The sequence below is a fragment of the Melopsittacus undulatus genome, chromosome 18, assembly GCF_012275295.1.
Source record: "Melopsittacus undulatus isolate bMelUnd1 chromosome 18, bMelUnd1.mat.Z, whole genome shotgun sequence".
Lineage (NCBI taxonomy): Eukaryota > Metazoa > Chordata > Aves > Psittaciformes > Psittaculidae > Melopsittacus > Melopsittacus undulatus.
In genome coordinates, this window is record NC_047544.1 from 2944200 (window position 1) to 2970365 (window position 26166).

At 49.7% G+C, this 26166-nt stretch overlaps 1 long non-coding RNA gene across 1 annotated transcript in view; it reads left to right on the forward strand.

Annotated features, from left to right (window-relative positions):
• LOC117437142 (uncharacterized) overlaps positions 1-5677 on the forward strand; it is a 26265-nt gene extending 20588 nt beyond the window's left edge. The window contains exon 5 of the long non-coding RNA XR_004550373.1: positions 5579-5677. This is a non-coding gene — a long non-coding RNA (uncharacterized lncRNA). The remainder of the gene's footprint in view (positions 1-5578) is intronic.
• The last annotated feature ends 20489 nt before the right edge of the window (positions 5678-26166 follow it).

Here is a 26166-nt window from a genome sequence, read left to right on the forward strand (position 1 = left end):
AGAGCTGCGAGGATGGGTCCTCACTTGGGGACATCGTCCTGCTTTTGCCTCCTTCCATTTAAATGGCCCTTTTGCAGGAGGGGGAGAAGAAGGAATTCAAATCACCCCTGAAATACACCCTGGATTTGGCTTTTGCCTCTTCTCCAGAGGCTGATGCAGAGGGAGATGGGAGAGGAAAAGGGCAGCGAGCAGGGGACATGCACTGGGCTCTGCCTTCCCCAGACCCTGAGCCCTGGCTCTGAGCAGCCCCCAGAGCTTTAGTGTTAAATAAACTTTGCAGAGGCAGCAAAGAGAGCCCTGGGGCAGGAGTGATTCCATTCCTGATCCTCTACAAGTGGCTGAAGCTCCCCAAGGGAACAATCCCACTTCCATAAGGATGCTGAGGTGCTGGAGGCACCACCAGCTTCCCAATGGGACATGGGACCTCATCCCACCGCATCCTCGGATCATGGGCAGGGTCTTTGCACACCCATCCCATGCTCCCTCTGCTTTCAGTGCCAGCCTCTCATTTCCTTTTCCTCCCTCTTTCCCTGCTCCCAAGGGGGAATTGTGCAGAGAGTGATGGTTTTATTTTACATGAATCACTGATGATCTAACAAATTAATTACCTGCTCACTCCTTCCCTGCTGCATGAGGTCATGGAGGCTTGCATGGAGCGGGGGGGCAGCCCATGGCCCCCTGCTCTGTGGCATCATAGCTCCTACTTTAAAGACCAGAGACAAATGTCACAATTGCCAGTTTAGGTTAAAATCAGATTTAAATGTCTCTTACTAAACACAGAGGCACACAAACTCAATATGTCATCTTTAATGGTTCAGAACAAAGCCTAGAAAAATTGTGTCCCAGCACACAGGGATTTTATAACCTTTGATATATAGCTTTCATTATTAGCAATAATTTCTGTAACTGCATCCGGATTCACAGCAACACATATTGAATAATAATTCTACTGGGTTTGATTTGCTCCTGGTCCCCCTGGGTCCTTGCCCCTGCAGAGCCTTCACCCGGGCAGCTCCTTCCTCCTCCTCACCTCTTACCGAACAAGCTCCTTTTTATCCCTCTACTTTTGGGGTGGTTTCGGCCAACCCTCACTTCTCCCTGCCCTTTCCTTACCATAGGATTAAAACCTGCTTCACCCAGGTCATCACCAGGCCCAATGGCTCCTCCATCCTGCACAGCCCCGTGTGTGTGTGCACAAGTACAGGCAGCCAGCAAGGAACAATCAAAAGGCGTTCGCTAACCTCCGCCTGTTTTCACAGTCAGGCTTCAAGTTCACATGTGAATTTATGCCAGTTTTGACATTAGCAGGCAAAATTAACAGTTCTCACACACAAAAAATGGAAGAGGAGGAGAAAAAAACTTGCACAAAAGAGGTTTTGTGTTTCGAGCAGAATAAATTATAGTGTGATGTTATTAAAACACTTAGTTGTTAAGTTGCCAAGAAAATCCAGTATATTCACACGGACTCGAGGACCTGTCTCCATGCAAAGTAATTAAATTAGATTTATGGGCTGCATTACATCAGTGTTTGATAGTTCATTTTTCCTTTCTTCATATTTTGTCCTGCTTTATTAGAGCATGTGACAGATGGTAAAAATAGTGTGAAGTTTCTTGGCCCTGTGCTAAATCCCCCTTCGGTAGTATATCTCTCTTCTGTCAGTTCTCCCCAGTGATGATAAATTAACCTCTCCTCTTCTATCCCAAGTGAGGCAGTAAAGCACTCTTTGACACAGCACTATCACTTTATCTTAATCTGTGCTGTTCTAGGGGCGGGTGGGGAAGGAAGGGAAAGGGAGATGATGCAATCCCCACCACTGGTTTCACAACAAAAAGGGAAAGAAAAAGATTTATTGTGTCAAAAGAAGGGATGGGGGGGAAGGAAAGCCAGGAATAGTGCTGATTTATGGAATCTGCTTCGTGGGTGTGTGTATAGAGATGTTTGTGTGTGTACATGCACACGTATGCGTTGCCCATTCGCTGCTTCCTGCTTGCAGCAGGGTGGGGGGATAAGGATTTATGGGCACAGGGATCCCTCAGGTTCCAGGTGCCCTTGCCCACTGCTCCCCATCATTTCTCTGGTCGATGGACAGAGGCTCTTCTCCCAAGTGCTGGAGTTATGTATCCTGCAGTCACCTGCTGGCTGCTCTTGTTCTCCCCCCTGGAGCATGTTGTCACTCCCATGTCCCCCCTAAGGCTCCAAACAGGGCTCCAATTGGGACTATATTCCTGCTTTCCAGGTAGGAGCTTTACAGAGTGAACCCCAGGAGGCTCCTATGAGCTTTTAGAGCACCAGGGTAGTAATGAAGTGAAATGATTTCCTTCCAGTGAGACAGAGCAGGAGCCACAAGTATCTGCAGTCAATCCAGTGCGCAGGGACGATGAGTGGAGGTGAAAATAGGGAGGTGTAAGAGGGAGAGAGCCCTTCCCAGGGCAATCCCTAGTGTCCGTGTTGCATCAATCATGTCATATATGGCAATGCTGACATATGGAGATGTAAAGATAGAAATATCCCTAAACTTAAAGTACAGCCACCTCTGGGTCCACCCCATCCTGCTGGTGCCCAGCTCATAGGATGCAGTCAGGGTCCTGCTGCTATTCCAGGAGTCAGAGACCTCAGCTTTCTCCCAAACTAAGGATGTCCTAATACAGGCAAGATCTGGGGGGCTGATCATGTGTGGGTAACTCCTTGCTGCCTCTCAAAGACACTTGGCACGTTGTGTGTGAGCAGACACCTTAGCGATGGCCAATAATAGCTGCATCCCCAGCTATAGGAACTACAGGCTGTTTGGCCTGGGCCATGTGCTTCCCAGTCCGGGATGGGATCACCCAGTTTCATTCCAGGTGTGCTGTTGAATGATTGCTGTTAAGACAGGTCAGTCTGCTCTCCCCTCTGCTGCCACATCCCAGGCTCCCATCATTTAAAAGCCAATTCCTGCCTGTACAGGGACCATTTACTGTGCATCTTCCTTTCCTCCTCAGCCAGATTCCAACTGGAAGGAATTGACTGAAGCATTCAGTCACCTGGATGGTAACTAAAGACCATGTCACATCCCTCATGGTTCTGCCCTGCTCTGAGCAGTCCAGGCTGCTGAGCGGGCAGCTGCTCTGGGTCATTATGGTCTGTTAGAGCAAGACCTTAAGGCCCAGCTATAGAACTTTTAATTCTTAGATCAATAACCAGATAATACTAATGATGGTGTCAATGCAGCTTAAACCCCTGAAGACAAACTGTGGTGTGGAAAATGGGGGAAACTGAACCAGCTGGAGCCTTTGGTTGAAGCACACCCCAAGCCCTGAGCCTCTTTCAACCCCCTTCATGGTCTGTGGTATCCAGGGTCCGGCTGCCTGTGTCAGTGAGTCTGGAACCTGGGGGCAGAGCTGGAGGCTTTTCTGGTTTAAATAATAACATTAATAGGAATAAATAAGAATGGTAGTTACAGTAATGGTAATAGTAATAGTATTATTAATAATAATAATGTAATAATAAAATGCATTCAAAAGTGCCCCTTTCCCCTCTGTAAATCAAAGCTGAAGCCCCTGAAGCGCTTCTAGACCAGTCCCAAATGGGTTTGTGCTTAAAAGGAAGACACGGATCAGCACAAATGTATTAAAATAGCAGCTGGCACCCACAGCTTATGGCAAGCTCTGGACTAATAAGGAACAGGGAGACTCTCCCAGAGAGTCTCGGGGGTGAATGGACTATGGGTGGTGATGACAGTGGGATTAACCCCATCCCCTGCTGCAGGCAGGTCAGCACAGCCTGCCCGTGCGGCGCCAGCACCCAGCCAGGGGTATTTAGAATGAAAACAGAGCCCTGGTTGAAACCAAACCCTCAGCTGTGCCTGCAGCTCTCCCCAGGAGGGACGGGTGGCATTGACTGCAGCACTGGGGATCACTGCAGTGGGTGGCATTGACTGTAGCACTGGAGATCACTGCAGTGGGTGGCATTGACTGCAGCACTGGGGATCACTGCAGTGGGTGGCATTGACTGCAGCACTTGGGATCACTGCAATGGGTGGCACTGATTGTGGCATGAGGGGATCACTGCAATGGGTGGCATTGACTGCAGCACAGAGGCACTCAGGGTGCGACTTCAGTTTGCAGACCTGACCACTGCATCCATCAGCCCCTTGTATGAGCTCACAACCTCATCCCAAAAGGCAGAACCATCCCACAAGCTCAGGTGGGGGCTGAGGCAGAGTTCTGGGGTGCAGTGTCCCCATGGACACCCCTCAGTAGAGGCACCCTCTGCCCTCAGCCCCACACCACTTGGGTCCGCAGGTCTGAGCACATTAAGTAGCCAGTCACCCTGCATTACGAGCCCAAGTAGTGCTTATCATTAAACCTGTAATTTATTTCTTCTGTATTTCATAAAATGTGAAATATTACCACTCGTCGGGTGCCCAGAGAGAACGGGGATGCTCCATTAAGTTCGACACTGCTCCTCCATAAGATGCAGTAATTATATGCAGCTTTTTTTAGTGCTAAGTTCCTACTTGCAGATGCTAACAAAAGAAATAAGCTTTTAATCCAAACATAATTAATATGAATTACCTCCACAGTACACCCTGGCTCTGCACCATTAAACTTAATTTTTGTTTTGCATGATAATTGTGTTATCATTACCATTTATAGGAGAACTCAGGGACCTTCACTTTGTTTTCAGCCACGACCAAAGGCACTAGAAATGGCTATCGATGGTCTCACTGCCTGCAGCATCCAGGGGGAATCATTTGCCTTGGGTTTGTCTTTGCCGTGGTTGGTGTTGTTGGGTTGGTTACATGATGTGAATGCTCCATCCCTGGGAGTGTTCAAGGCCAGGTTGAACAGAACCTTGGGTGACGTGGTCTAGTGTGAGGTGTTCATGCCCATGGCAGGGGTTAGAACTGGATGATCTTAAGGTGCTTCCCAACCCAACCCATTCTATGATTCAGTGATTCCCCACATTCAGAGCACATAGTCAGTGACCCCAGAAGGAAAGCAGGGTCTGTTCCCTGCAGTCCCCAAGCCCACCCTGAAGTCCCACCTCTAAGGAACATCCCAGCGATGAGTTTGTGCCATCTCCTTCAGGAAGGAGGGAGATGAGATGAAGTCCTGTAATTATTTATTGAAATTACAGCCCTGTCGAGGACTGAATTACTGCAGACTCCATTAGCTGCCTCGCTGTGTATGGGAGAGAGGGAATGAGAAAATGATGGATGAGAAAGACACAGAGAGTTTTTAAAAGGAAAAGGGAAAGAAATGAGAGAAAGAAGGGAAGAGGAGGGGGAGAGAAGGGCCCTTCCCCTGCCTGCTTTCCCTTTGCTCCTACCCCACACTGCACAGCGGGTACCAGCTTAGTTACTGCCAGTGGGAAGACACCAGGATAAGGGATGACTGTTGGGCTGCTGAGGCCTGGGAGGCAATGAGGGTGGTGCTGGAGAGTGGTACCAAAGGAGCTGAACAAATGCAGAGCAGTTGCAGTGCTGAGCCCGAGGAGGAGATGCTGTCACTGTTAGGAGTTTGCTCTGCAGTTGTCTGTAATCAGCACTTGGGATGATTGCATAAATATATTAATTACACTAATTAATTTCCCCAGGAAAGAGGCTGCAGTGGCTGGAGAGCAGGTATCTGAAGGAGAGGAGGAGCATCGTTCTGCAGTGCATCCTCGGCAAGTTCCTTCATGAGAGCTGCTCCCAGACACTGAGGTTTGGGCCAGGGATGAATCCCTGTGCAGAACACTTCAGGACACACAAAGGGATCTAACAGGAGCCTAATGGGTGCCCACCCAGCATGGGACTGATGGGTGCTGCCTTGCCAATGCAGCCCTGAAACAATTCCCAGCCTATGGGGATGGTTCAGATGGGGATATAAAATACCTGGTGGTCCCCTGAGCTCCCCAGGGCTTGTGACCCCAAGGTAGAGGTGCTGGGAGCATCCCTATGGATCAGGGAGAGCCCAGCCTCATGCTGTTGGTTCCTGCAGTGCTGCAAAGTCACTGTCACTCTGTTAAACCACCCTGCAGAGTTACAGACCCAGACCCCTTATCCCCCCTCCCTTGCCCTCATTTCCTGCCTTGTTTGCTTTCCACTCCCCACCGGCTTTCCAAAGGCCAGTTTTAGATGGAGCGAGTGATGCACAAGCCGCTGTGCCCCTCATCCCCTTCCCAACCTGCCTCCTGATAATAATCAGCCCAGACACTTTTATTATCATTATTAATTAGCACTTTCAAGCAATGGAATTAAATCAATATGGTGGACTGAAACTAATTTTAACAAGCCATTGAGATCAATCATCAGGACTTTTATCTACATAAATGCCACTAAACTCAGCTCGTTAGTGTAACATTAGCTGGGAAAGGGTGGGGGGAAGAGAAGGGAGACTGGCGGGGTTTTAATTAGGAAGACATAAACCATGCCACAATTTTTCTTCTTTGATTTGCTTTTAATCTCATCCCTGAGCTCTCCTGGTGCCCTGGCTGATTATCACTCTCTTCACCTCCTCACAGGAAGCAAAGGCAGCAGGAAGGAGAACGTGGAGCAGGAGAGGGCAAACCCAAGGAGAGGCACTTGGCTGTGGTGTCTGCTGAGATGCTCTTGGTGGGATGCTGTGGGATGCTGCAGGGCTGAGATGGATTGGGATGCAGGACATTGGGTAAGAGCTTCCCATGGCATCTCAGCAGGTTGGTCCTTCCCTATCCCCACATCCCCCCCAGCACCTCTGAAACATGACTTTCACCCTGGACCCAAAGCTGTGTCAACAGTGCTGAAAGCTCAGAGTTCAACAGGGATTTTCAGTTCCTTTAGTTCCAAACACACTCTGGGCTTGGTAACGTGAACCCTCTGGAATGACAGGCTTGAATCGGATGCCATATATTTCAGTTTCTTCTACAAAACAGAGAGCTTCAAATGTTTCCTTCTTTCTAGGAAGCCACATCCCTCCACCACAGGCTGATGGTTGTGTTCCTCTTCCCCTTAGCTGTATCCAGGGCCTCTGAGAGGGCCAGTGGTTTTCTGGCTTGTTAAAGCCACCTTGTGTTCTGTCTTCTGTCTCTCTGGGATGGCCCAACCTTTCCAGTCCCTGGTCAAACACATTGCAAGAGGCCTTTAGGTCCCCCTAAGCCCACTTTCACCTCCCACCTCCCTCTGGCATTGCTGGAGCCTGGCAGCTTCTGGCACGATCAAAGTCCTCGGCACTCAACAGCCCCTGCTGCAGACATCTGCATGTGTGTGGGCCAGGCTTAAAACCCTCTTCAAGTTCTCATTACCAGAGCTGGAGCCAGCAGCCAGGCTTCAGTGGGGCTGTGCTGCTTTGCACCAGGCGAGGATGGATCCTTCAGCATCGACTGTCCCCATGTCTCTGCCAAAGCTTCCCATGAAATATGACAGATGCACTAGGAAATATTCCCTTTTTGTTTGCTGGATGGGTAATAACTCGCCTTAGAGACAGCCTTTATAGTCAGCACAAAAGTAATTTACCTACATGCAGCGCATCCACATTGCAATCAATCCGCCGCTCTCCGGCCCTGCTTCCCAGCATCCAGCACTGGGTGCTGCACCCATCTCCTGTCCCCTCACACCTCCAGCTCCCAACCAGCATCCCACGTTTGCAAGTAAATAAATGGGATGGAGAGCACCACAATGGCAGCGGGGCGCTAAATCAAGGCGCCTTGCCTGTCAGCCCATTGCTCTGCAGAAAGCTCTTAGCAGTTAATTTCTGGCTAATTTATTATCCTTCGGCTTAGCCCTACAGCACCATTAGCAGTACACTGACACAACTGAGTGAAATATTGTCTAATTTATTATCTTATTACTCCTCTGGAACAGGATCAATTAATTACCCATTAAAGTATTTCAGTTGCAGAGATTTATTAGGGGGCTCGGCGTTTTAACAGATGATTAGTTATATATGTTTGTTTGCCTGAGGAGTGCAGACTAGCAAATGACTGGAGGGGAAGGGGAAAGACACCGAGTCGGGAGGTAGCTAATGGATCTTTTCTTGACTCTCTGAAAATGGAGCAGTCAATGACAAGAATTATCGACTCATTCACTTGCGGTTTTGAGATAACCATATGTACAGGGAGAGGGAGAGGGGGCGAAGGGAGAGGAGAGAAAAAAAGCCTCACTCAACTGCTTTTTCCATTCAATAAATTTGCTGCAGAATATATTGGATTGGGGTTTGATGGCTATTTCATGTTTTGCAGAGTGCTGACACTGGTATGATTCAGTAATTATTGTTTCTTTTAAGTTATTGCTGTAATTTTGCTTTCTAAGATCCCAATCAATTCCTGCCTCTCAAGGGCACGCTTGAAAAGCGATATTTGAAAACAGCCCTCTGATAGATTGTGCCGTTAGACAGTGGCTGAGACAAATAGCCTAATCTGGCACAAATTAGCTTGGCTTCCACAGATAGTTTTATACAGCAATGTAAATTATATTGTCAGGGCCAGTCACTTTCCTGCTTAGAGTGCAGCTAACAAGAAGCCATGGAGACATTACTGGTGCTGCCGCTCATTCCCAGGGCTGCTGCAAAGCCAGAGCCTTGCATTGCAGTAGGAGTGATGCTCACCCCATCCCTGTGTGCTTCCAGACCCACCACCCTGGGGATGGGTGCTCCCCACTGCATCACCAGGGTGCAGGAAGGGAGGTGGGTCTCTGGGGTGCTGGTGGTGGCTGTTGCCTTGTGCAGATCAGATCAATGCTCTCTCTCATTTGCTCTCTGCAGTTATTTGGGCTGGGTGGAAATGCTTGTTGACCCCCACTGGTAAGTGATGGGGTGATAATGTCACCATAGCCAGCCCCTTGGGTGTCTGCCCATCCACATGTGCTGCAGCAGACAACTACAGGGATGGGATCACCCCCCAGACAGCAGCAGAGGAGGCTGGTTCTTGACACACACTGGAAATACCACCTTCACCTATTGACACACACCTAAGAAATACCACTTTCTCCTCACTGGAAGCAGCCCTGGAGCAGATCGCATGGCCCAAGGGCCACATCCAAGCACATGGAGCATGGATCACATCCCTGATCAAGCTGGGACTCTACACAGTGCTGGAAACCAGCTCAGATGTCTCTTCCCTTTAAACCCAGCATGAAGATACCACTTGTAGGTCCTCCACACATGAGCCTATGAGCAGCAATGGGAGCAGACAAAGCCAGATTTCCCCTCCTGGTATCAGAAACTCATTTTTGATCCTACCAGCTCTTCAGCTTGAGGCTGAATGGAATCAGTATGGCTTTGAGCAAATAGAAATGGAGGGGGAAGGTGAGTAATCGGGAACCACTGTCACAGCCCAAGAGCCGTGTCAGGTGCAAACAGGCTGAAAAGCATCACAGAAAGATGTATTTTTATGCAACTGTTTGCTAACCCATGGAATTCATCACTGGGAGGCATCACAGGCAACCTGAGCAGCATGAAAATGGGATGTTTAGACAAGGGAGCAGGTACATAAGCCACTTAATGAGACAGGTTCCATTTAAATCAAGTTAGAAGGGATGTGAATCTCGGTTTAAGGCACAGGCAGACTGCAAGCAAGTGGAGACAGGAGGCTCTGCACACTGCAGGCTCCTCACCTCTCACCCCCAAGGTGGGATCCTGGTGTTTTAGATCCTTATTGGAGAAAAGCAGATGGAAACTTAGCAAGGAAACAGCAGGTTACATGTGGTGAGGTGGAGGGACTCACTTGGGTGCTTGGTCCTGTATGAGGAGAGCCTTGGTCTTAGGTTGCAGGAGGGTCCATGGTGTGCCTTTAGGTTGTCTCATCCCATAATAGAGAGATAGGAGTGAATTTGTGACTTTAGGGAGAGAAAAAGGCAAGAATGGCTCTGCAGGAGCAGATGGAGGATGCACTTGGCCGCAGCAAGAGCCCCAGGCCCTTCTTAACCTTGTGAATAGCTCCTGTACCAGGAGGGATGGGTTAGTTCAGGCTCAGAGGGCTCTGTCTCCTGAGGAAAAGCTGCTTAATTTTCACTTCACCCCTTCAGAGCAGCAGTTTAGCTCAGGGAATGGAGGTGGAGCTGATAGGGACAGAGCAGGGAAGCAGCCACCATGCCCATCCCGTTAGCAGTTATCCAGTGATGCTGGAATGACACTGATGTGGAAGCACAGCACCAGGGGATGCAGAGGAATTCATTAAGCACTAGGAGCAGGGAGGAGGGAGTAGCTTTGGAGACCTTTAGCTCTCTTGGGCTGGGTCCATATTCACTTGAAACAAGCCATGGGCTCCTCAGTCACCTGCATGACATGAGTTTGTGTGTGTTCTCAGCCCACTTCCCACTGGGAGAGGTGCTTGCTGTAGGAGATATGGCAGTGGATGTGATGGAATGTTCTGCTTCATGAATCCATAGACCCCTTAAACCTCTTCCCAATCTCAGAACTGATCTAAGCCAAGCGAAGGAAGAGCAGAAATGGTCTTAGTCTGATGTCTCCTCAAGGAACCAGTGTGGTTTAGGAGGACAAATTAACCTCCATGGGAGGCACAGGGGAGGTAGGACAGCCCCAACCCACATCACCCTGGAGTCCCACTGACTGGAGCACCCCGGTTTTTGCTGACTGTGCGTCTCAGCCCGCTCAAATGAGCAGACAAAGCCAGAAATAAGCACGGTCTTAATCTAGCACAGGGTCTGGTTAGTCACAGGCACTCGCTTTCAAGTGGTGCCAGCTTGGTGGTGTGATGGGTGAGCCTGGAGAGCAACCTGGCATTAACTCATGCCCCAAAGGGCGTTCCAGTGGTTTGGGTGCTGCATTCCTCCACCCATGCTCTCGTGTCGGAGCCTGCCTCAGGAGCAGCACCCCCAGTGAGAACCCTGCTCCACATTGCAGTCAGCTTCACACATCAGCAGTAACCATCTCTGCAGGTGGGGACTTCAGTCATCAACAGAAGACATCTCCATCTGCGCTGTCACCCCGGGCTCCATTGAGATGAAGGGAAACAGGCGCTTGCAGGGATTTATCTGCCCTGTTTCAGACACCTCTGATGGGGCTGGGCTGGCTCAGAGCCTACAAGTGTTGCTGTTCTCCATGGGTTACACAGCAAGCCTCAAGCACTGAGGGTAGGTTGGCATTGTAGGTGACCACATCTGGTCGTGTTCTTGGAGATGGCTGTAAGGATGGGATGTGAAGCCAGGGCAATGTCCTCTGTGCTTCCAGATGGGGTGCAGGACAGATGTTCCCATTCCCTCTGGCTGGAGGCACAGCTGCCCCTGTCCTCTTTAGCTCTATGTTGCTCAGAGGGGTTCTCTGCACGTCACCTTCTCCTGTCCTCCTTCCACTCACAAAAATCAATGCTTTCATTTACCAGAGTGCATCAAAACAACTGTGATGACTGGGACAGAAACAGGATCATGTTCCTAAAGGCTCTGCACTAAGAATGGTGCCAGAGCTTTGCTCCTGCAGACCATGATGCTCCTTGGGGGGATTTGGGAGGCACAGACTCCCACTGTGACATGCTCCTGTCCTGGCCTCACCTGATGCCTACTCAGAAGGCTCAAACCCACCTCTTTAAACCTCAGTCCATGAGCAGTGTGCCCTGTCTGCCCCTTCCCAGCCCATACACTCCTTGAGGTTACTCCATGCTGGTGCAGAGGTTCCTGGCCACACCAGACCTGCAGGAAAGGAGCATCCCCATCTTTAAAACCATCCCAAAGAGACGTGCCCAGGGTTGGCCATGAGAGCCAGGAGCCCACATCCATCCATGTGCCTTCACTGCTAAGCTGTCCTTCCTTTCTGCTGGTGCAGTTCTCATTCCTGTTCCAGCAGCTGAGTAATGGCTTTGGAAAGATGACTCTGCACTGATTTAGAGGCTTGACCTTGGGGATGCTCCTGAAAAGCTGCGGTTTCCTGAGCACAGCTTCACGTTGCCTTTTATGAACACTTTGCAGGTTACACGTATATTTGGGTATCTAGCAAATGGGTAGGGAAAAAAAGAAAGCAACCCATCAGGATGCAAGAAAGAAGAGGTGAAAAAACATCCCTTTTATATCTCCAGGCTGCCTTCAGCAACAGCATTCCTAAATAGGAGAGGTTAAATATATTGCTGCCATTACACTCTACAAGGAACACATTCCATAAAAACGAAGGTGCCGTAAATTATACAAATATGATGCTAACAAGCCAGGAAATGCACTGCTAATGAGGTCAGCTCCAGAACTCCCGCAGTGCTGCAAATCATGTGCCAATCCAGCACAGGAGGTGCAGGAGCAGCCCTGGGTCAGCGTTTTCCGAGCACATTTGTAACCCGCTGTTCTGCGAATGGTTCTCCAGGTAGATAAAAATCCTCCTCCTCTCGCTGTTTATGTGGCACAGGAGCAGGCACCAGACAACCACGCTCTGCATTCCTGGTCCTTGCTATTACACCCATTGTTCTGTGGTGCAGAGCAGGGAATTAGTCACTGCGATGTGCAAATATTGGTTACACTTTGGAAGCACGCATGGGGTTGTGTTCCTATCCGGCTTGCTCCTGGAGGAATTACACATGCTGGCACCAAGGGGCTTTTTTTCCCTTCCCTTGTACATACTGTATTTGCTAAAGCTCTTTAAAAAGCCCTCAAATAAACATGTTGGCAGCGGTTAAGTTATTAGCTCATTCAACCTTCCTCCTCTCTTAGGGAGTGGGACAATAAACACGTTGAAATGTAGCATTTAGAAACCAAAACAAGAAACCTGTGAGCTTAAAAACCAAGCTCAACCCCCCACCCCCCATTTGGGCTGTTTCATCCCAGGATTTGAGGGATTTTGAGTGCTGCCACCTCACCAGGTGCAGGAATGGGCTGGGATGCTCATGGTGGCTCCGACCTTGAGGTGGAAGCGATGCTCTCCATTGGAGCAGCATAAGCAGTTGAGATGAGCTTCCCATTTGGTGCTGCTGTGAGCCAGACAGAGAGCATCTTTGGGGTCTTTTTCTCCTAAGCAGGGGCACCCATTGCAGGGAGCAAACTCAGACCGAAGGTGATGTCCCAAAAGCATTTGGTTTTGGTCACACTTATGATGGTGCCTGGGCTGGGGAAATCTGGTGCTTCTAACGGTTAAATGCTGATGATCCCCAAGCTTAGGCCCAGTATGAAATAATACATCTCTGCCTTTCATTTCTATGTGCTTTTTATGAGTCCTTCATGCAGAAACAAGAGCAAAAACCTCATTCAGAAGCCTCCCAGCTTGGCAGATTTATAACCAAATGAAGGAAGGAGGAAGCACATCACCCCTCTGGTCCAGGTAGAGGGGATTATCTCTGCTTGAGAAGAACCACACCAAGCCATGCCTTCAACTCAGAAAGGCTTCTCATTACATCCAGTAAGGACTGTGGAGTTTGGAGTGCCTGTGATGAGCTTTTTGGGTCAAAGTGGCCTTTTTGTGCTGCCACTTGTGAGGTCCCTGTCCTCCCATGCCATTACCCAGGGCTTCTGGTTGCTCAGCTCATGGTGTTTCTCCTCATGCAAATAGCTGTTGGGAGCAGAAATGCATTTCTGTATTTAATAAGCTGGATATTTACGTTAACTAAATAGCAGCTAATTATGAAAACATACTTAAGAGCCTGAGCAATTAAGCAATAATATATTACATAGTTATCAAGCCTCCAATACACATGTCCTTAATAATCAAAATATTAATATGCAGCTACTCCTCTATTATACAGCAACTCCGCTATTACACAGAGAGTGTCCTATTACTGCCAAATTAAATGCATAGTTAGGCGAATTTAGGACACTTAATTTAATGTGTTCCCAAGAGTTCACTATGGCAGATTCCACAAGACAGGCCCCTATGGAGGTAGCAGGAATTCCTGGAATTGCTCTTGACTCCAAAGCTTCATTTGCTCCCTCGGATGCAGTTTAACCCCTTCATGCTGGGGAAACAGCTCCTTGCTCTTGGCTGCCAACAGAAGATGCCATCAGGAAGGTGAGGATGTCCCACAATGTGCTTTTGAATGGATTGCAGTGGAAATGAGGCAAAGAGATGTTGTAAAGCAGAGCAGGAGCTGGTGGTGAATGGGGAGGAAGCAAGCAGGGATGGCAGTGGGCACACAGATGCCTATAGTGCCCCAAACACTTGGTTTTCATTTGTCCAGTGCCAAGGGATTGAATTGACAGATTCAACTGGTTTTTCCCCATATAAATAGCATCTGGTAGTATCCAGACATTCCCTCACAGCAGGAGAAGAGGGTGGTAAATCCCTGCACTATAGAAACTCATGGTGCATTTCCCCTTGCATACATTGCCCATCCCTGTTTGGGAGCTGCTGCATCCCTGCGCCAGAGCAAAGGTGCTATCAGGGCAGCTCTGGGTGTGCAGAGCCTAGGGGTACCCCAGCACCCAGCTCCTGTAACAGGTCACTGCAGGATGTTGTGCTTTGTAAGGCTTTAATTAAAGCCCAACAACAATAGGCTTCATTCTTCATCCCCTTACAGGTTTCCTTGAGTGCAGAGCAGGTGTGAAATGCAAACAGGCTGATTTGGTATCAATTTACACCTGGTTCTGCAGTGAAATAAATAAGGATGGGCAGGGCAGGGATGGGAAAACCCTGGCTCTGGGTGTGCTGTGCTTCCTGTTCTGCTGCAGCAGTATGGAGAAGGAAACGTGAGTTCCTCTGTTGTGAGGCTCTTTTAATCCAGCAATCACTTTGCATTGTGGATGTGGTGCTGTATTCTGCATGCCTATAGCTGTTTGGGAGCTACTGGTATGGACTGCTCAACATTTGAATTCCTCGAGGGCTAGGGTTTAGTAGGGTTGTAATGTGAGCAATTGAAGGACAAACTGGGATCTTCTCTGGTGTTGGGAGCTCTCCTCAGTGCATCTACCTGTTGCCTGGGTGGAAAGCTATATATATATAGCTTATATAACAGTGTATATTGGCCCTGTGGTAAGCAAAGCTGGGTGACCTGAGGTGTGCTGGCTTTGATTTCCCCATCAGCATGGCTTTTCCTACAAGGGATTTGATTAAGGAGTGATGGTGTGGGGTCTGCAAGGCTCAAGAGGTGCCACCAGAAAGCACCAGTGCCCCTCTCCCCTTGTGCCTTATGTTTTTAAGGCCTTATCTGCCATATGGCTTCCAGTTGGGATGATTTATGGGGTGAGGAAAGCATACTGATAAGTTTTACAGCAGGGCCCTGTGCAGATGGGGGGTATCAACAGCCCCATCCAGACAGCCCTAATGGAAAGTGCCGGCTCCGAAGAGCAAAGCCTTATTTATGACTGTCTGTAATGCCATGGCTGGGGATTTATTATCCCTTCTGCCGAGCAGAGCTGTGGAGAGGCTGGGAAAGGAAGGGAATGTGGAGGGCAGAGGGCAGGATGGGCACTTACTGGGAGAAGACACAGGGAAATGGGAGCAGAGCCTGGCCATGCTTTGCCTTCAGTGCAGGCTCCTTCCTGGGTTCCTCTTGTGTTCTGAATGCTTGGCCAGCACCAAGACCCTGAGACCCATAGGGAAAAGGAGACTGGAAAACCAAACCCCCCATAGCCATTACCAGGCTGGGATAAATCAGGGAGCAGGGAAGCGGTGCGGAGATGAGCTGCTGGTCCCACATCTCCTCGGCCAATACTACATTTACTGGAGGAATGGGGGAGGGAAAGGGGGGAAAAAAGGAATAAATTTAAGAAAAAATTAAAAGGGAGCAGCTATAAAATCTTGATACTAATAAAATGTTCCAGGAAGATGAATTCTTCCGATATAATGGTGATCCCTGCTACCGAAATGTTCCACAAATACATTTTCATAGCCCCACTCAGTATTATTTGTAGATCTTTTTGCAACCCTTGTCAACAAATCCCTGATAAAAAGGAGACACTTTGCTGTGTGCTAAAGCTATGAATTTAGGAAGTGTCAACTGGGCCTTATTTATGGCGCAATCTTGGGCTTTCTCATTTTACTGATGTGGTTTGGTGCAGGCTTCGCTTCCACCCTCACGCGCGCCCTGCTTTGGGATATTAATACTGCAGCTGTCTTAGGCTGAGCATTGACTCTCTCAAGGTGCAGGGAAGTTGTGTGCTGCAGACAGATCCCTCCAAGGAGGATAATCCATCAAGGGGAAGGGGGGAAAACGCTGCCCTGACAAACATCAGGATTCTCCCTGTGTTGTTAAGGCAGTGCTGGGGTTTGCTCTGGCTCCCTAGGCAGGGTGATGGTGACCTGGGGACACAATGGAGGAGGAAGCGGCTGGTTAAATAGGAACATAATCCGTGGGGAATGGGATGGAGGGAAGGGGAATGTTGGGAGGGTGACATTCCTGTCTATGGCAAGGGGCTGCTTGCACCTTCCCTTCCATGTGTGGGCTGGGAAGGGGGGAATGGCTCAGAATCCTGCCTGGAGCTATAGGCAGGTGCTCTGGAGTGCCTGGAGGAGGAAGGTATGTGTTTAGAAGCCAGCAAAAAGGCAATGTAAGATTTAAAGCAGTGAATGCCCCCAGAAGGAAGTGGAGAGGAACAAGGTAAGAGGCCTGAAGGGGAGATGAGCATCTCTGACAACACACTGCAAGGGATGGAATGGTCAAACTGGTCTCTTCTGCTGGGTTTGGCCAGAGGTTCATAGAATCATAGACTGATTGGAAGGGACCTTAAAGATCATCTACTTCCAATGTCAAGTTTCCAGCTCAGAGGCTGTGTTTGGCATCCAGCTGACCAATAACGGCTGCTTTGCCTTGGGAGAGCCTCTTTGCCTGGCTGTAACTCAGGCCGGGGGCCTGAATTTCCCTTAGAAGTTCTAGCTGAGGTTGATTTAGGTTCCTCTGGTGAGGCCCTGGCATTGAGCAATGGTCCTGTGACTCACAGCTTAGCCCCAGGCTCAGCCTCCTGCACGCTTCCATCCAGGACTAATAAAGGAGGCTGTGTAAAGCTGGGGGTCTTGGGGAAAATCTCTTTTCCGGTACAAATCCATGTACAAATCAACAACAGCTTATTCAGGGGTTGTGCTTGGAGGGGTGGTGACAGTCCTGACCGAAGGCACTGCTCATGGGGAGCTCTGCTTGCCAGGTTTGCTTGCAGAAAGCTGCAGCATGGAGGAGAGGATGGATGGAGCTGGTGAAGGTCTGGATCTCCATCTCTGGAGTCACTTCCAGGTTCCCAGCTCTGTACTGGAGCCCTCCAGCAGTGCCCATTGCTCCTGTTCCTGCTGGCACAACCAGGAATAACAGCCTGGAGGGGTGTTCAGCTGCAGTTGGAGGAGGGATGCTGCAGCACTGAAAGGCATCACTTGGGTGCTCAAATCAAGAGCCAGCTCTGGGGATGAACTAAGGATCCCCAAGCAATGAACCTGGCTCAGGGAGGAGTTTCCTACATGGGAACTTGAGCCAAAAAGACACTTTCTAGGTCCCCATGTCCCTTGCTCTCCCAAACTGCTGCTCTTCCCAAAAGGGAAGGAGGCTCCAAGCATCCTAGGGCACATGGAGCCCTCCCCAGCTGCATTGCAGCAAAGCTCTTTCCACCCCTACAAATGAACTGGGAGCACTGGGATTCCCAGTGAGCATGGCCTGATTTATCCCATGCTGACAGAGATGCTTGGGCTCTTGGGGACAATCGGCTCCCAGTTTGCAGACTCTGTTTTAACTATGGCACATGTTCATAATTTAAGCTCTTTACAATGGGGCTTGGTTAACACCGGAGCCTGCTCCCTGCTGCCCATACCTTTTGTTTGGGTGATTTACTGTTCCTCTGTGCCCCTCTGCCCACTGAAATTCATAACAGCCTTCACGCAGCCATAGAAAGCTCATAATTACAGCTATGTCTGGTGGTGCCATTGGAGCTGAAGGGCCTGCTGGCACTTTTCCTTTTAACAGGAATCCAGCTCCCAGCTGGAATGAAATTTGCCCTGCTGACGGGGTTCTTTTTATGAGTTTGCTTCAGTCCTTATTAAAAATCCCTAGTTCTTGGCAGCGACATTCCCGTGTGCTCCACCTTCCAGGCTCCTGCGCTCCAAGCTTTCAATGGGATCTTGGGAGCTGGGATCAGCAGCGTGCAGGCACTTCATCCAACCGGAGCTGCTGCTGCCTGGGATAGTGACACTGTTTGGGGTTAGGAAAGAGGTTTCTCTTTTGTTATGTGGTTTTGCCCAGGCAAATGTGTAAGAAATGAGGTCTAACCCAATGAAATCAGTGCTTGGTGATCTGCAGACCTCACTGTCCATTCATTCTCCATTCACTCCCTTTGTGCTTCTTAAAAGGACACAAGCACCCATCTTGTGAGCCCGTGGAGTTAATAGTGCTGAGCCATCAAGGCAGGGGATGTGAAGGATCCAGTTCCAGGGAATGCCATGGAACCAGGAGACGGCTTCCAAAAATAGAGAGCAGGACGAGAATAGTGGGTCATGAATCACGAAGGCATCACAGCAGGGGGACCCAGGCTGTTGATGTGCTGTGGGCAAGCAGGGGAGCTCCAAATAGAGCCTGCAGATGGGCAGCAGCTCCGCTCATGTTCCACATCGAGTTTCAAGGTGTCAATTGCCATGGGGAAAGGGGCTGAAAGGAGCAGGCTGTCATCTGAGCTCTGCACTATGAGCCTGCAAGGGGAGATCATAACCGAGTCCAGTGGATATCCCTGCTAGCAGTGGCAAAAGGGGAAGATCTTGGGAGTTTACTCCTGAATTATGCTCCAGATGCATCACTTGCAATAGCTTTGAGACAAGACCCCTTTACTTGTGCTACCAGAGGGGCTTTTTAGCCAAAAAGAAAGCTTTGTATGTAAAAACTTGATCCTTTGAAATGTTATTGTCTTCCCAGCGTTGTCTGGATGTGATGAGGAAAAGCAGGCTAATAGCTCTGTGAATTCCTCTTTCGATTGGAAATGCCAGGTCTTTGTTAGTACTTGCAGTTGGAGGCAATTGCTATGTGTTAAACAGGGACTACAGCATGTATTTATTTACCTCTGAAGGGTTTTATTACTTCCAAACACACATTCTTTGCTGATTTGAACATCCTGAAAGCACAGTTATGTGTGTGCCAATGCTCTGCAAACGGAGGGGCCGGTTCCTGCAGGGTTTTCCTGCTCTGCTGAGGGCTCTGGGGTCAGCTCACAAAAAGGAGGTCATTCGGAAGACAAGTGGTGTTTAGAAACTGATAACCACTGGGTTCTGCTGAAAGGGATTTGATTTCCCCATCTAAAAGGAGATCTTTGATTAGTGACTGATGGGGCAACTTCAAAAGCTCATGGGGTCTGGCTGAGATAAGCATTCAAACCTGGGATGCTCCTTCCCAAAGCCCCTTTGATCTGGAATTAAAGCTAGAAACCTCACAGGCTTTACTGTGAGATTCCCAGTGTTTTTAATGATGTACTAGGCACAATGGGATCCACCTGGCTTTTCCTTTCCAGGCTAAAGCTATGGCTTTAGCTGTGCCTTTCCAGGGTGAGATGGGCCATAACTCCCTGCAGCATCATGGCCCTGAAGCCCCTTTCTGAGAGCTGAGGGGAGGGAAATCAGCCCAACCCCATTGCTCTTGGGTGAGTGGCATTGAGTAGGGTCTGACCCTCACCCCAGTCCTGTCCAGGGTTTGCTCATACTCATGCTGCTGGCACAGAGGGGCTGGGATGAGCTGTTGGGTCAGTCTAAGACACAGCTGTCACTGGTCCAAGGCACTGGGTGCTACTGGGGGCTCATGGATTAGCAGACTGCTGCAGGCTGCTCACTGTGGGCTTCAGGAGCACCCACTCCTGGCTCCCTGCTTGAGCAGAGCATTTAGCTCAGGGTCTGTTTGTACTCACTCTGCAGTTATGGTTTCCAAAAGCATCATTGCGGGGCACGCATCAGGCTGCGAGCTGAAGCTCAGCTCACATCCATGCTGGCAGCAGACACTGACAGGGTGCTGCTGCTCCCATCCTTGGTTTTAAGCATAGAACGTGTCACACCTGGAAGTAATTAGAATGAATTTTTACTAATTCTGAGCTAATTGCACGATTACTCTTCTATGAAAGATTCAGCTCTCAAAAGGCACTCACTTCAACAGGAGAAAGAACTTGCTCCAAATCTGGCTTGGAGAAATAGCAGGAAAGCATTAGGCTGGATCCAGAGCACGATTTTCTCTTCAAATTAAGTAATTCTTTCCAAATATGTTTGAAAATGCTGTGGGCTGACAGGGATGGTCCCTCTGGTACTTTCCAAAGGGGAAAGCTGGAGAGAAGGATGTGTGAACCATGCTTGTGGGATGCATGAGCCCAGGACCTCCCCATCCCATGGCATCCCTGGCTCTGCTGGATGAGCTTGACCTGGCTCTGCCTGTGCTCTCTGCTCCTTGTGAGGGCTGATCCGAGCTCCCAGGACTGATGCTGAGTGCTCATCCCTGTGCCTGGTGTGGGATGATGCTGTGTTCAAACCCCAGCGACCCACTTTGACGCTGTGCCTGCCTCTCCTGCACGCTTGCAAATGATGTTTACTATTTAATAAGATGTGATGAGAGTGTTCTGATACTTCAAAGGCAGCTGACAGTTTTGCTGGAAATAATCAAGGAACTTTTGGACAATTACGGTGAAGGCTTTGACAGGGAGAAAACGTCTAAACCTTGTAAGTGTAACTAGCACCAAAGTCAAAGATTCTTCCCTGCAAACAACTTGAATATTCATTTTTCTCCATTAAGCGTCACTTTCTCATCTATTTATCTTTATTCCAGGCTTTCTTATGTCACTTGGCTTCCTTCAAGCGCAGGAGAGCTCTTTTCTTGTTACATGATGTGATGCTTCCCACCTCCTTGAACTCCCTCGGCTCCAAGCAGGGGGATGGCTTTCGGTGCTGTGCTGTCTCCCTCTCTGTCCCCAGCGCATCCCTGCTCCTGTGTAGGGTAAGGAACACACCATGATCCCCACTTTGCACATGTCCTGTCAGACTAAGAACCTCCAAGACCTCTGCAAACCCTCCCAAAGCCATGGAGGGAAGGCAATGGGCTGGATCTGATCACAGAAATCCTGAGAGATGCCCTAGGGATGGGGCTGGACCTGGGCAATGGAAAGTGTCAGTAATTCAGGCAGGATTGGTGAGACTTAAATATCCCTTGAAAGCATCTGACAAAACAGGTGAATTGGAATGAAAACCATCTGAGCTCTTCCTCTGGGTCATCTGATATGCTGATTTGCCCTAATATTGATTGATGTTTAGCTTATAGACATATTGTCAAGCAGACACACGGGGCTGCTTTTCTTGTTGATGTTCAAGGCGAGTGTTTCATTTAATCACAAACCTTCTATCACTCACCGTAGTGAGAAGGAAATTTGATGATAGGGACATAGAGCTAAAGCCCCTGATCTAATAAGACTTTTGCGTGGTGTTAATGGGAACACGCACTGACAGATCACTAACGTGCTCGGGTGGCAGTTACAGAGGTGATGAGACTTCTGCAGCAGAACCAGTGCATCTTGTTATCCCATCAGCAAAGCTGTGGACATTGTTAGTTGAGATGAGGATATCCCCTTATCCAAGATACTAATAGGGGAAAACCTGCAGGTCACCACAGAGGGATGGGGGAACAGGCATGGCAAGGCAGTGATGCACCCCAAGCCCAGTGGGGCTCAGTGGGATGCTGCTTGTGCCCTTGGTTTTGCCTCTTCCCTGTTTCTATCCCCATCCCATCATTTGAGCTCCAGCGCACAGAATGGACCATACCTGACCCCCCTCTTTGGGCTGCTTCAGCCCCGTGCACACATCCCATCCTCCGGTAGTCACTCAGAGCAGTAATTGGCCAAAGATTAGTGTGTGTAATTGAATGGCAGGGGCTTTGTGTACCAAACAGGGACTTGTCTTTGTCAGAAAGTCTTGACAAAGTATCCGGCTCCGGGTGTCAGGGAGGACAAGTTTTTTAATCATGTTAAAATGATTTATTTAAACGTCAAGCCGTGTCACCTCCTTTCCTTTCATTCCCCAAACTGTTTGTGTTTGTTCTGGATGATAAATTTATCTTCAGACAGCTTCAATATGACTAATTAACTTTGAAATATAAGAACCAGATGTGTGAGCTGGAGAGCTTTCTGAACTCATGCCAGGCATCTCTTCCCCCCCTCTCCTTTCTTTCCCTCTCCTTTCCCCTGTGTTGAAATCACTTTGCAGACACCCACAGCACATTGCAAACCCCAGTTGGACACAGGTCCCCTCTGCTCTGCCCCAGTACAGGGTATGTTTTACCCCCTCATGTGGCCAAGGCATGGGGTGAGCCCATCTATCCCTTCCCTACTGTGGGAAGCAAGCTGGCACATGAAAGGAGATCAAGGCTGGATGTGACACAAAGTGATTTCTTTTAAAGCAAATCCTCCTGTGGGAAGTGGGTTTTCCCCTTGTCTTTCCATGAGAGGATCACCCCGAGCTGCTTGAGGAAGGGGACATTTAGGTACCAATGGATTAAGTAAAGCTTAACTTGACTCTCTAATGTGTGGCCTCATCCCTGTCGCAGGCACAAGGGATGGGAGGGTGAAACCCCTGGTTGAGGATGGGACCTTTGGAACCCAGGGCCCTGTTTTCAGTTCTAAGTCATTTCTCCTTTGACAGCTCAATCGAGTGTGTGTAATAAGGTGAGGTGTAAAGGTTGGGATTGAAACGAAGCTCTGGGAACAGCTCTGGATTAGGGAGGGGAATTCCATGAGGATGGTGCTGCTTGAGCTCTGCCGGATACGGGAAGGGAAAATGGGGTTTTTTGGATCCTGGTGATGGGAAAACCTTTCCCTGTCGCAGGCCCTGGGCTGGGGCAGCATCTTTGTGTGAGATGGATGGGATATGATGGAGAGGTGCAGGAAAACCCTGGGATGCACAGGTACATCCGAGCAGCTCCACACAGGCCCTGCCAGCCTGCAGCAAGGTTGTGTCCACTGGGGGCTGTCCAGGTAGAGAGATCAGCTCCAGAGGAACCAGGGGACAGGACAGGACAAGACTTCCTCTGCTCTTTGCTATGGCTTCAGACAGGGACAATGGGGAATTGCTCGGCTCCATTGCCAGCAGTGGCTGTGTCCCTTCATCACCAGGGCACCAACATCACCCATCAAACTTCCCCTAGAGCCTTCTCAGCCAAAACAGATTCCTCAAACAAAGTGTAAATATTCATGTAAAGAAAATGTTGATTTTTGGTGAAGATTTTCCCTGGAACTGGTATCAAAAATAATGTTTTTTAAATGGCTTTTTTTGAAAGGCTTCAAGTTTTCATTTCACCAACCCCAAATTTATTCCATGGAATAACTTGGAGGGTTGGTCTGTTCAAGGAGCTGGGTGCCATCTTTTAACCCCTTCCAGCACATGGTCCTTCACAAATGTGCTTCACATTCGCTCCTGCCTTCCCCAGTGAGAGCACAAGTGGTTGGCAAGGTCAGTTCCTTCAGTTACAGCTTTCCAGGGCTGGTTGAGCCATGTGTATCCATGCACATGGGAATAGCTGCTGAATGCTGGGATCGAGCACAATGAGCTCCCATAGAGGGCATCCAAAGGGAAGTTGTAAGGATACAGAGCCAGGAGTGACACCGGAGCAGCAGCTTGCACAGACAAGGTGCTGATGCCATAAGGAAATGTAAGTGGATAATGAGTGTTGGTTGGTGTGAGGCAGCTCATGGACCCTTCTGCTGGGCTTCCATTGCCTCCAAAAGGCTCTATCCGGAGGGTGCTGTGGAGAGGGGAGGGATGCTCATGGGGACCAAGACATAACCAATGGCAGGGTCCTTGCTCTCTGCTGGAGCCCATAAGGCATCACCTCGGCAGCACCACTCCTGTGCTAATGGAACCCTTCAAACAGGCCAGCATTCAAATCCCAGCTGAACTTCCCTCTCCCCATGCCTCCACCATGCCCTAAATACACACAAGGAGCTGCTCAGCTGCTGACAGCCTGGATGCCTCTGCGGGCAGGATCCAACAGCATCTCCCACTGTATGGCGCTAGATATGTAATAAAGTCCAACCCCCGGATCAAGGAGGCTGCGATCCCTCCCTGCTCCTTTCTTGTGCTCAGCTCAGGCTCTTTCAAGCCTGCCTCCCGTCTCTCTCTCCCAGAAAAGCCTTTCATGCCTCCCTCAGCAGACTGACATCTTGACAAGTTGCCACGAGTGACATCTGATTTGTACAAATTTCAAGACTAATAAATCTACCTGTCAAAGCGGAAACTTTAAAAGGAGCGAAGCCCAGCGGGTAGAGTTTAACAGAGCTCAAGTTGATGAAACTGTAGGATGGAGAAATTATATCTGTCACAATCCACCCACATTAGTTCTGTGGAGATGTTGGCAACTGAAACAAACGTCTTTCACAGCCTTGGAAAAAAGAAAGGGGGGGGAGAATATAAAAGGCGCCTGTTAATACTGTGAGTAACAAGTAACAGTTCTATTTGTAAACTAGCACATTTATTTATTTCATTCTTAATTTGCTCGTAGACACGCAAGGGAGGGAGCGACCCTCCTGCTCCCATGTGCTACATCTGCCCCATGGATGGGATGTGGGGTCTGGGTGCTGCTGGTACCTCGCTAGGGTCATGGCAATGGGGGATGCGCTGCTGTGGATGCTGGTGAGGCCGTGGGTTTGGTGCCAGCCTGCTGGATCCAGCCCTGGAACCCTCTGGATGAAAGCTCCTCCCCAGGCTGAGCCCAGAGCAATGCGTCACCAACCTCCTTGTCCTGCTGGTGTTCTCTTCTGTTCCTTCCCTGTGTGCACCAAGAGCCAGGGACATGGGGATGCCCCAACCTTGTCTCCCAGCTACAGACCTGAAACTTCCTCAGGGCTCTGCCCAACTTCCTCCCCAGTTTGTGGTTCATTTCCATAGGAGGCTGCAAAACCCCACAGCCAGGGAATGGCTTTGGGAGCAGAGCGTGGGGTTCCCTGCAGGGAAGGAGGCACCAACCCCATCCCATTCCCCTACATTGGACCCAGGGAGTCTGACCCCATGGTTGAGCAGCTCCAAAGGGGGGTGGGTGTTTGAAGGGGAGGTTGGAAAAGCATCCAAGCACACCAAGGGAAGGAGATGCTGACTTCTCTCTTTGTTGGCTCTCCTGTCTGCTGCCAACACAGAGACCCCATGGATGATGCTCTGCTGACCTCAGCCTCAGCCCTGGCCAAGTGCCTGGGGAGCCCTTGGGACCATTCCTGGAGCAGGGAATGTTTGCAGACCAGGAGCAGCTGCGGGGAGGAAAGGGCACGGTAGGGAAGGGCCGAGCCCCATAACTCATGGTGGAGCAGGCGAGGACAGCTGCCGCTTCCCAAAGCAGCCGCTCGCTGCTCCCGGATCAAATCCTGCAGGAGAACTGGGAACGTGGGGTGCTCGGGACTTGGAGCTCTCCCATATGGTTCCTGCCCATCAGCCCCAAGCCCAAAACCCTGACTGCAGACCCAGGTTTAGGCATCCAAGGAGGACTTGGATGAGCCCCTGTTGTGGTCCTGCTCTTAGAGAAGTCACCATTCTGCACAATGGCATTCCCATGGTTTATCCCATGTGGATAAACCATGTTCACTGTGGAGCCACTAAAACCCTCTCCTCATCACCCTGACTCTCTGGTTGGTGTCAGAAACCTCTCCCAGCACATTAACATCCACATTGGGATCATTGGGCTATTCCTCACATCCAACGAGTTGTATTTAGTGATGTGCTTCCACGGAGACCCAGTCAATAATGTGTGTTCCTGTGGCTGCAGGGCTGCAGATGCAAGCCATGCAGGCAGCTTGGCCTCCATATTCTGGGATTTCAGCATAAACATCCCACAAAAAATGGGGGTTTTTGTTCTTCTTTTCAACATCTGTATTACTTCTGATGGAATTGCTGCTTTGAGGGCTCTGTTGTGATGAAGACTGAAGAGAGGGGCTCTGATCCTGCTCACCTCCATCACTGGGGCTCAGCCCCGGTGCGAGCGGGTTCTGGAGCAGTGGGACCTGCACCCCTCGGGTCAGCTCCAGCCTTCCTCCCTCTGAGGCCTGGAGCTTCCTATTTGCATTGAATGGCATCGGAAAACCACAACACGCGGGGCTTATCCAAGAGGAATTTAAGTCTCTGCTCTGTGATAAACTCTGGTTAGGGAGATTACGACTGTTTACCCAAGAAGTAAATATTGCTCAGTGCTTAACTGCTGCCAGATCCCAAGGAACAGGGCTGGGCTGCAGGCGATCCCGCAGCTCCGATGGGAATGGTGCTTTGCCATAGGGATGATCCTGGTTCTCTGCAGGAGGGAGGGCTGTAGAGCCTGGCAGAGCAGGGACACCAGTCCCTGGTGCCTGATGTGATTTGCTGAGCTCAGCTCACCTGATAAGCTGGATGGGAGATGGCAGGCTG